Source organism: Bos grunniens, chromosome 20 (assembly GCF_055505025.1).
Source record: "Bos grunniens cultivar Pamir isolate PY7600 chromosome 20, Bosgru_T2T1.0, whole genome shotgun sequence".
NCBI lineage: Eukaryota > Metazoa > Chordata > Mammalia > Artiodactyla > Bovidae > Bos > Bos grunniens.
Window position 1 is genome coordinate 66,944,231 of NC_141184.1, and position 8,258 is coordinate 66,952,488.

The window sequence follows — 8,258 nt, forward strand, 5'->3', positions numbered from 1 at the left end:
CTCTGGGCAGCAAAAAATCTAAAGAGCTTAATACACACTTGGCAGAAAGGTGAAAGGAGGCTGGGCATACTTCACAACCACGATTCCTGCGTCTGGGGCCCACCGTTCTGTCGGATGATCCCCCTCCCTCCAAGGTACTCCCTGTCTTCCCAAAGGAGAGTCCCCAAACAAAAGCTGGGTTTCGGAAGAGAACTTGCAGCCCCCAGAGAAGGGACAGGTGTATCCCCTCACCCCATCTTTGCAGCTCACCACCTGCTCTGGCCAAGACTCCCAGCTGTGAAAGCTCCCGGCAGTACAGGGAGGCTGCAGGCATCCAGCGGCGGCCTGGAGGCCCAGCGCCCACACCTGCAGCCTCTGAGGGCCCCACCAAATCCTGCCGGGACCCTCCCAGCAGCAGGCGCGCGGATGCTCACAGGGCATTCCAGCAGGGCGACTCCTCGGGGAGCTGAGCGCAGCGCGTCAGCACTTTAGCGCTGTCGTTCCCTTACAGACTTTTAACCTCCTGGACGGAAGAATTCAGTCCGGCTTGTTGCCTCTCTCCGCAGACTTGAGAATCCAGCCGGAGTCGCTACGTCACACTTCCTGCAGCAGCCCAAGGGTCAGGAGTTCACCCGCTGAACCGTTTGCCTGGGGAGCCGTGGTCCTAATAAGCATGACATCCTCCCCCAAAGCTTCAGCAGCTGTGTTTCCCCCTGGCTCGGAAGGGAAGGAACCAAATAAAGCAGCAGGAGGAATTACGTGGTGCAGAACTGCTCAGCGTGGGATTCCAGGTCCAAAGGTCAGATGCTCAATTATGGTTTCGAGGAGGTCAGTCTTGGGGATTTTGCCTCAGTTTTCCTGTTGCTAAAATGGAGGGAGAGGGGATCGTTTCCGGGAAACGAGCGGTGTCTGATAAAGTGAGAACTTCACCCAGGTTCCAACAGTCGCCCAAAACCAAGCCAACGCTTTTTTATAGAGAACTTTCTAGACTGCCAAATCCACCCGAGGTGCAGAGGACTGCAGTCCAGCTGAGCTTGCCTCTTCACTTCTCGGTGTACACTTTTCACTGGGTGAAGCAGAAATCTGGAAGGCTGAACCACCAGCTGATGGCTTAAGGCCCCAAGCATCTCTCCCAGGAGATGGAAGACTGGCAGAGGGCCAGAAGCTGGGCAGACGAAAGTGTCCCAGTCCCTAGAACCTGTGCTCCTACATTATTCCTGGGAGCACCAACGTAAAAGAGACTTCTGAGAACTCACAACCTACCACTCATCACCAAAGGCAACAGGAACCAGAGAGATGGAGGGGCTACAAAGTTTGGGAGAGGGTTGAAGAGAACTAAATACATGACTAGATCAGAACAGGCAAGAGAGAAGGTGGCTCCTGGCTGTTAGTCTAGAACTCAACATTATTATTATTTTTGAAAACAGTAGAAAAAAATTTAATCTGAATAAAACACCTCTGTGTACTAGGCTAGGGAGCATATAGCTAAGTATAAAGGGCAGAGCCCACTTGAGGGGCAAGACTGACTCTAAGGCAGTTGTAATGGTGCTTCCAAAGGACACATCTAACAAAGTCACTTAAATGGAAATTAGGCCAAGTCCTGGCAATTGTATTAGAGGATTTTGGTTGCCAGTGGCAGCCACACAATTTAAACTGGCTTAAGCCAACATCGGAAGTTTATTACCTCATTGGACTAAAAAAACCAGGGGTTCCAGCTTCAGGCATAGTTGGATCCAGGCTCAGACAGTGACATGAAGACTCAGCCCCCTCTTCTCAGCCCTGCTTCCCTCCGCACCAGCTTCATTCTAAGATGCTATGTGGCATCCCCTGGAGGCTGAAGGCTTACAACCTCCTTCCTGCTGGCAATTGCAGAGGAAAAAGAGCTTCTCCTTCCCAAGGGCCCTCATTGACCCCTTTTGTGTCACAGTCACTGTGCAGGGAGAAGGATCCATTGATTGGTCAGACTGCAGCCATGTACAGAGTTTCATACAAGGGTCTGGAATTTTATGAGAAAAGCCTGGTCTGGAGATTAAAAAAAATAAAAAAGGACTCATTGGGATAGAGATGTTACCAGTTTTGCTATTACTGGGCCGTGGGGCCTTGGGCAAGCCAGTGTCCCACTGTGAACCTTTGTCTCCTCTTCTGTAGAATAACAGTATCTCCTGCCGATGTGGAATCCAACTAAGAGAACTTATGTGAATTACCTAGCACAGCACATTCAACAGTGGCTGCTCTTCTCTTTTTCTGGGTTTCCCAGGTGGTGCTAGTGGTAAAGAACCCGCCTGCCAATGCAGGAGACATAAGAGATGCACATTTGATCCCTAGGTTGGGAAGATCCCCTGGAGGAGGGCATGGCAACCCACTCCAGTATTCTTGCCTGGAGAATCCTATGGACAGAGGAGCCTGGCGGGCTACAGTGCTTGGGGTCACAAAGAGTCGGCCATGACTGAGGTGACTTAGCACAGAACACATTCCTTTTTCTATCTGTTTCTCACTTGAGTTTCCCCTTTCCTGTTTCTACCTTAAGATTGCTGGAGGCTCACTCTTTGGCACTACTCAGAGTCCTGGGAAGAGCTGGGAGAGGAGGGGGCCTCCTGAGAGAGGAGGGACCTCCCGAGAGAGGAGGGGCCTGGGCTGCCAGGCCTTATTACAACTACCCCTCTGTTCCCTTTGGCATGCTTCATCTTGCAGCTGTGGGCTGGGAGACGGGGATTGGCCATGCCAGGTGCCAGCCAGGATGCCAGGGCTAGAGCAGGGAGTTCTACCTGAGACATCGCAAACTATCAAAACTACAGGGCCCCTGCAGGGAGAGCAAAATGCAGAGCCTCCAAGAATGCACCTCTGGTACATCATGGCAGGAGTGGGGTTAGGACTGCGGGGTCGAGTGAGTGGAGACAGGAAAGGGAAGCAAAGATGAGAGGCGGAGAAGTGACCCAAGGAATCCTACCACTCGCCAAAGGCCGGGAAAACACAGCCTGGCCACTCCAGGGCCAAGACAAGGCCATCCCTGAGTTCTGAGGGATTGGAGAGATTCTTTGAATTCAGAAAAACATCAGAGTAACTCCACCCACTGTTCCTGGAAGGGGGCCACGGGATGACACCAGCAACCCTGGCCCAGATGCGGGTTATAAGCCGTCACAAGGAAGAAAGAGCAGGCCACCGACTTGGGGAGGCTGTCCCCAGCCCCAGCCATCCTGCCTTGCCTTGGCCTTTGCCTTTTTAAGAGGCTCTCTCCAGGCCTTCCCTGGAGGTGCAGCGGCCCATTTCCACTGCAGGGGGTACAGCTTCAGTCCCTGGTGGAGGAACTAAGCCCCACGTGCCACTCGGCGCAGCCGCGATAAACAGATAAATACATAAAAATTTCTTTAAAAAAAAAAAAAGATTCTTTTTGTGGAGAACCTCCCTCCAGACCTTCCCAAGGGTAGTAAGTGTCCTGAGCGGGGGAGGTGGGCTCCAGCAGAGCACTTGCAGGAGAGTGAATGTGAGCAGATGATGCTGGGTTTCTGTCACTCCTGGACTGTCCAGGAAGTTGGAATAACCACCAGTCACCTCTGCTCAGGGCTGGGCCCAGACAGGGGCAGGATGAAGGAGGGAAGGCAGTGGGAGAGCTGTGAGCGTGGGGGAAGCTTCAGGGGCCCTCCTCGCTCCATCCACCAGGCAGCGGGCCCCCTGGATCAAGAACACCCAGCATGGGGGCTGAGGGCAACTTTTAAAAGACCTCTAGCTCTTCCCCTTCAAGCCCAGCCCTGGCAGCCAACCTTGGCACATCACCGGCCTTCTCCGAATCAGAATTCCTGAACTGAGCGGCAGTAAGCTTGCTGGGACGCGACAATGCACCTGCGTTTGGAGTTGCCTTGCTGCTGCTGCTGCTGCATTCAAATACCGGCTCTAAGCCTTATTCACTTTGTAATTTGGGGCAAGTCATTTCCCCTTCCTGGGCCTCAGTTTTACAATTTGTAAAATGGTGATAATAGTCTCTATGTTGAATGACGTGAGCTTTGTGACTGGCACATAAAAATCACTCCGTGACGGTAAACTGCTATGATTGATTGTTGTTGTTAGGTTTAGGGGGAAAAAAAGAGGTCTCCAGCAGAACATTTCCAAATGCACAGATTCAAGAGAGGTGACTCAGAACCTAAAATTCAGTTTTATTGCTCCTTTAACTACTGTTCTGCTTTATTGTCTCCAGGCGCCTTCTTTGCAAGATCGCCCAAACATCTGCCTTTGTCCATCAGCAGTCCAAAAGTAGATGGTAAGAAATCCAGACAAGCAAACGCAAAAAGCTAATATCCCAGCTTGAAAACCTGACTGCCCTGCAATGCTGGCATTTGATCAAGTGTGTGGGTGCCCAAGGAGCACTCGGTCACGGGTGTGGGTGGCAGACAGAGGTCACACGAGCAATTTCCCAAGGCGGCTTGCAGGCCAGAGAAGGGCCCAGGAGCCACGTGGCAACCCTGTGTCATTCTTCCTATAGAAAAATGACATTGAAAAAGTCAAAGTGTTAATCACTCACTCGTGTCCAACTCTTTTCAACGCTATGGATTGTAGCCCGCCAGGCTCCTCTGTCCATGGAATTCTCCAGGCAAGCATACTGGAGTGGATTGCCATTTCCTTCTCCAGGGGATCTTCCCGATCCAGGGATCGAAGCCGGGTCTCCCCGCATTGCAGGCGGATTCTTTACCTTCTGAGCCACCAGGGAAACCCATCAGTGTGTCCTTCTTCCAATAGAAAAAGGACACGACTGGTTTGTAGTCACAAGCACCAGAGCCTCAGCAAACCCTGGGGGGAGATTGGCATGGATTCTCTTCCATGTCTCCTTGCCTCCTTGCTTGCTCCTCCTCTTCCCTCCTCCACATTTGCCCAAGAACCAAGCTGCCCATCTGTGGGTCACGGAGAAATTGAGGGCACATCCCTGACCTGAGATGGAGAGAGAAATCTAGAGGCTTCAAGGAGGAAGGAGCCTCACCTCACCCGCAGTGATACCCACTCCCTCTCCGAGACTTTGATTCGGCTGAAGTTAAAATGAAGCTGGCCCCCTCCTGCGCAGCGGCTGATGCAGGAGGTGGGAGGGAAGGGTGCTGGGGCATGGACAGATGGGGCAAGGCCAGGCAGGCCTCCCAAAGTGATCCCGATTTTCACACTCGTGGGCCCTGGAGCTGGGTTCCAGCAGCAGAGCCTTTCCTCAGGTGTGAAGGTAGCTCAGGCAGTGGAAAAAAAGCAAGAGAAGAGAGGCAAGGGGGAAGGTGATGAGAGGCAGGGAGGGGCCAAAGGACAGATGGGGAAAAGAGGAGAGCCTGAGGGTGCAGCCAGCTTGGGGGACGGGTGGAGGAGAAGGCCATTGGCTTGTTCCATGCAGACTCCCCCTGCCTGCCTGGCGGGCTACACAGGTGTCCCCAACTCTCCCAAATCTAAGCCAAGGGCAAGCCCCTGTGAGCTCTGTGTCCTCACTTCAAACCGTGTGTATGGTCTTTGTCAGTCTTACAGAATGAGCCCGCACAACTCCAGGGGGCCCCTGAGCACCTTGGCGCCAGCGGTGGCCGGTGGGTTGCGCGGCCCACAGCCAGGGCGGCCCCGTGCCATGTCCTCGGCTGCAGCCATCCCTGCCACACGCTCTCCTCCACCTCCACCTCTCTTGCCTTGGCAGCCTTCACCCCGGCCATGTGCCTGACAGGTGGCGAGGATGCAGAGTGACCACAAAGGCAAAAGCCCAAAGAAAGGGAAAGAGCTGGAAACATTAGACCCGGAACTTCCCTGGTGATCCAGTGGCTACGACTCCGAGCTCCCAATGGAGGGACCCAGGTTTGATCCCTGGCCAGGGAAATAGATCCCACACGCCACAACTAAAGATCTTGCATGCCACGACTAAGACCTGGCACACCCAAATAAATAAATACTTTTAAAAAACACTATCGCCAGAACAGTGACATGGGAAAAAGAAAAAGAATCTAGACCTACTCTCTCCCCCGTTAAAGGGGCCAAACGTGTGCCGTGTACTAGTCACTCAGTCGCGTTCGACTCTTTGTGATGCCATGGACTGTAGCCCACTAGGCTCCTCCTGTCCATGGAATTCTCCAGACAAGGATAACGGAATGGGTTGCCGTGCCCTTCTCCAGGGGATCTTCCCAACCCAGGGATCAAACCCAGGTCTCCCACATTGCAGGCGGATTCTTTACCATCTGAACCACCAGGGAAGCCAAACAAATAATAGCCTTGTTGAATCCGCTGCAAGGTAAGGCTGCCTGCGCCCAGCTGCTCCCACCTGTGGCATCCTGCTGGCTGCTGAGATGGGAGCTCCCAGGCCATCAGGCACAGGTGGGCCCACCTCCTCCAGACACATACCTGCCATGGCAGCCTCCTTTCCTGCCCCAAACTGGACCCCACCCCAAGCCATGCTAGACCCAGCCCCGTCACAATCCAGGGGGACACTGGCAGTTTCCTACCCAAAAAGAATTCCCCTAAATCACCTTCCAACCTGCCTGCTCCATTTTTGTTAGCGTTATTAAAATGGACATTGAGACTTCCCTAGTAATCCAGGGGTTAAAACTGCGTGCTTCCAATGCATGGGATGCAGGTTTGATCTCTGGTTGGGGAACTAAAATCCCACGTGTCATTTGGCCCAGCCGGGGGAAAAAAGAAAAAAATGGACATTGTTTAGACATCTTGCCGTGTGAAGCCAGACTCTCTCTCCCAGACGTAGGGGATAAATTATGCTTGGTCTATGCCAACCTTGGTCATCCTGTTCCTCCTTGCCAGTGAGAGTCCAGGAATGAGCATGTGACTCAGCTCTGGTCAATGAGATGTAAGAAGTCTGCCAAGATTTTCTGAGGTTGCTGACTAAAAAAAGAACACTGTGGAGAAATGCCCTCTTTGCCATCTTTCCTGCTCTGTTTGAAGACGTGAGACCTGGAGCATCAGCAGCCACCTTGTGACCTAGAAGACAAACTTAAGGCCAAAATGCCAACGCTAAAGATGGCAGAGTAGACCGAAAGGACACGTGTTGCTCTCACGCAGCCATCATGAGATTGCCGAGCCAAACCTGGAACTGCCCTCTGCAGATTCTTTATTGGTGAAATAATTAAACGTTTCTATGACTTAAGCCATTGTTAGTGGGGTTTCCTGCACTTGCAGCCGAAAGCAGCCTGGACGGTACAACAGTCAGCGAGTCCCTCTCCAGTCACCCTGGCCAGGCTTGAGGTGCCCTTACCCAGCAGCCAGACCGCACACATATACCCTTCTTGAGTATCCCAGGCACCTGCCCATCCCCACCTGGAAAAGAAACTCCAGCCTGCCTTGCCTGTAGACTGTGGGATGACCACTAACCAACCTACGTCCATGGACTCCAACTCATTCTGTCCCCTCTGTTCATCAGTCATCATCAAGCCACAGCCTCTCTGGGCCTCTGTTTCCTTGTCTGTAAAATAAGGGTGATTTTTAAAATTGCCTTATTTGCTCATAGATGAGAGAGGACAAGCAAAGGCATTTTGTGTATTTTAAAGTGCTCATTATTACTAAAATCATCTCTGGATGGGGGGGCACGTTGAAAAAAATATATAAATTGTTGTGGATCTGTATACTTCAATGGAATGAATTGTTTGATAGGTATGATTCAAAAAACAATGATGTAAAAATCATTTAATACATGTGTATGTAGCGTGTATACATATACACTATGAAGTATGTATGTGTATGCGTATATATGTATCTGTATACACTCGGTCGTGCCAGACTCTTTGCGACCCCATGGATAGTAGCCTGCACCAAGCTCCTCTGTCCATGGGATTTTCAAGGCAAGAGTACTGGAGTGGGTTGCCATTTTCTTCTCCAGGGAATCTTCCCAACCCAGGAATCAAACCCAGGTCTCTCACATTTTAGACAGACAGTTTTCCGTCTGAGCCACCAGGGAAGTCCATATATACATATATATGTGTCTATATGTTCATTGTTACCAAAATCATTCTTGTAATGATAAAAGGTTTTGGGACAGGCAGGCCTCGGTTAGACTTCTACCTCTGCCACTTACTAGCTGTGTGACTTTAGATGAGTCACCTACCCTCTCTGAGCCCTGTTTCAGCTTGAAAATGGAGAGTTAGTTGCTCAGTCATGTCCAGCTCTTTGCAACCCCATGGACTGTTCTGTCCATGGAATTCTCCAGGCAAGAATACTGGAGTAGATTGCCATCTCCTTCTCCAGGGAATCTTCCCAGCCCAGGGACTGAACCCAGGTCCATACCCAAGAGAATAATGTCTAACTCACAGGGCTTGAAAAAGATTAAATAAGAT

At 51.6% G+C, this 8,258-nt stretch overlaps 1 long non-coding RNA gene across 2 annotated transcripts; it reads left to right on the forward strand.

Moving 5' to 3' along the window:
* The first annotated feature begins 545 nt into the window (after positions 1–545).
* Positions 546–7,656, forward strand: LOC147350572 (uncharacterized). 2 transcript variants are annotated; one of them, XR_015148574.1, is made up of 3 exons: positions 546–807; positions 4,169–4,231; positions 6,733–7,656. It is a non-coding gene; the product is annotated as an uncharacterized LOC147350572 (long non-coding RNA). The 2 variants fall into 2 exon arrangements; XR_015148575.1 differs by having other exon boundaries at positions 546–778.
* The last annotated feature ends 602 nt before the right edge of the window (positions 7,657–8,258 follow it).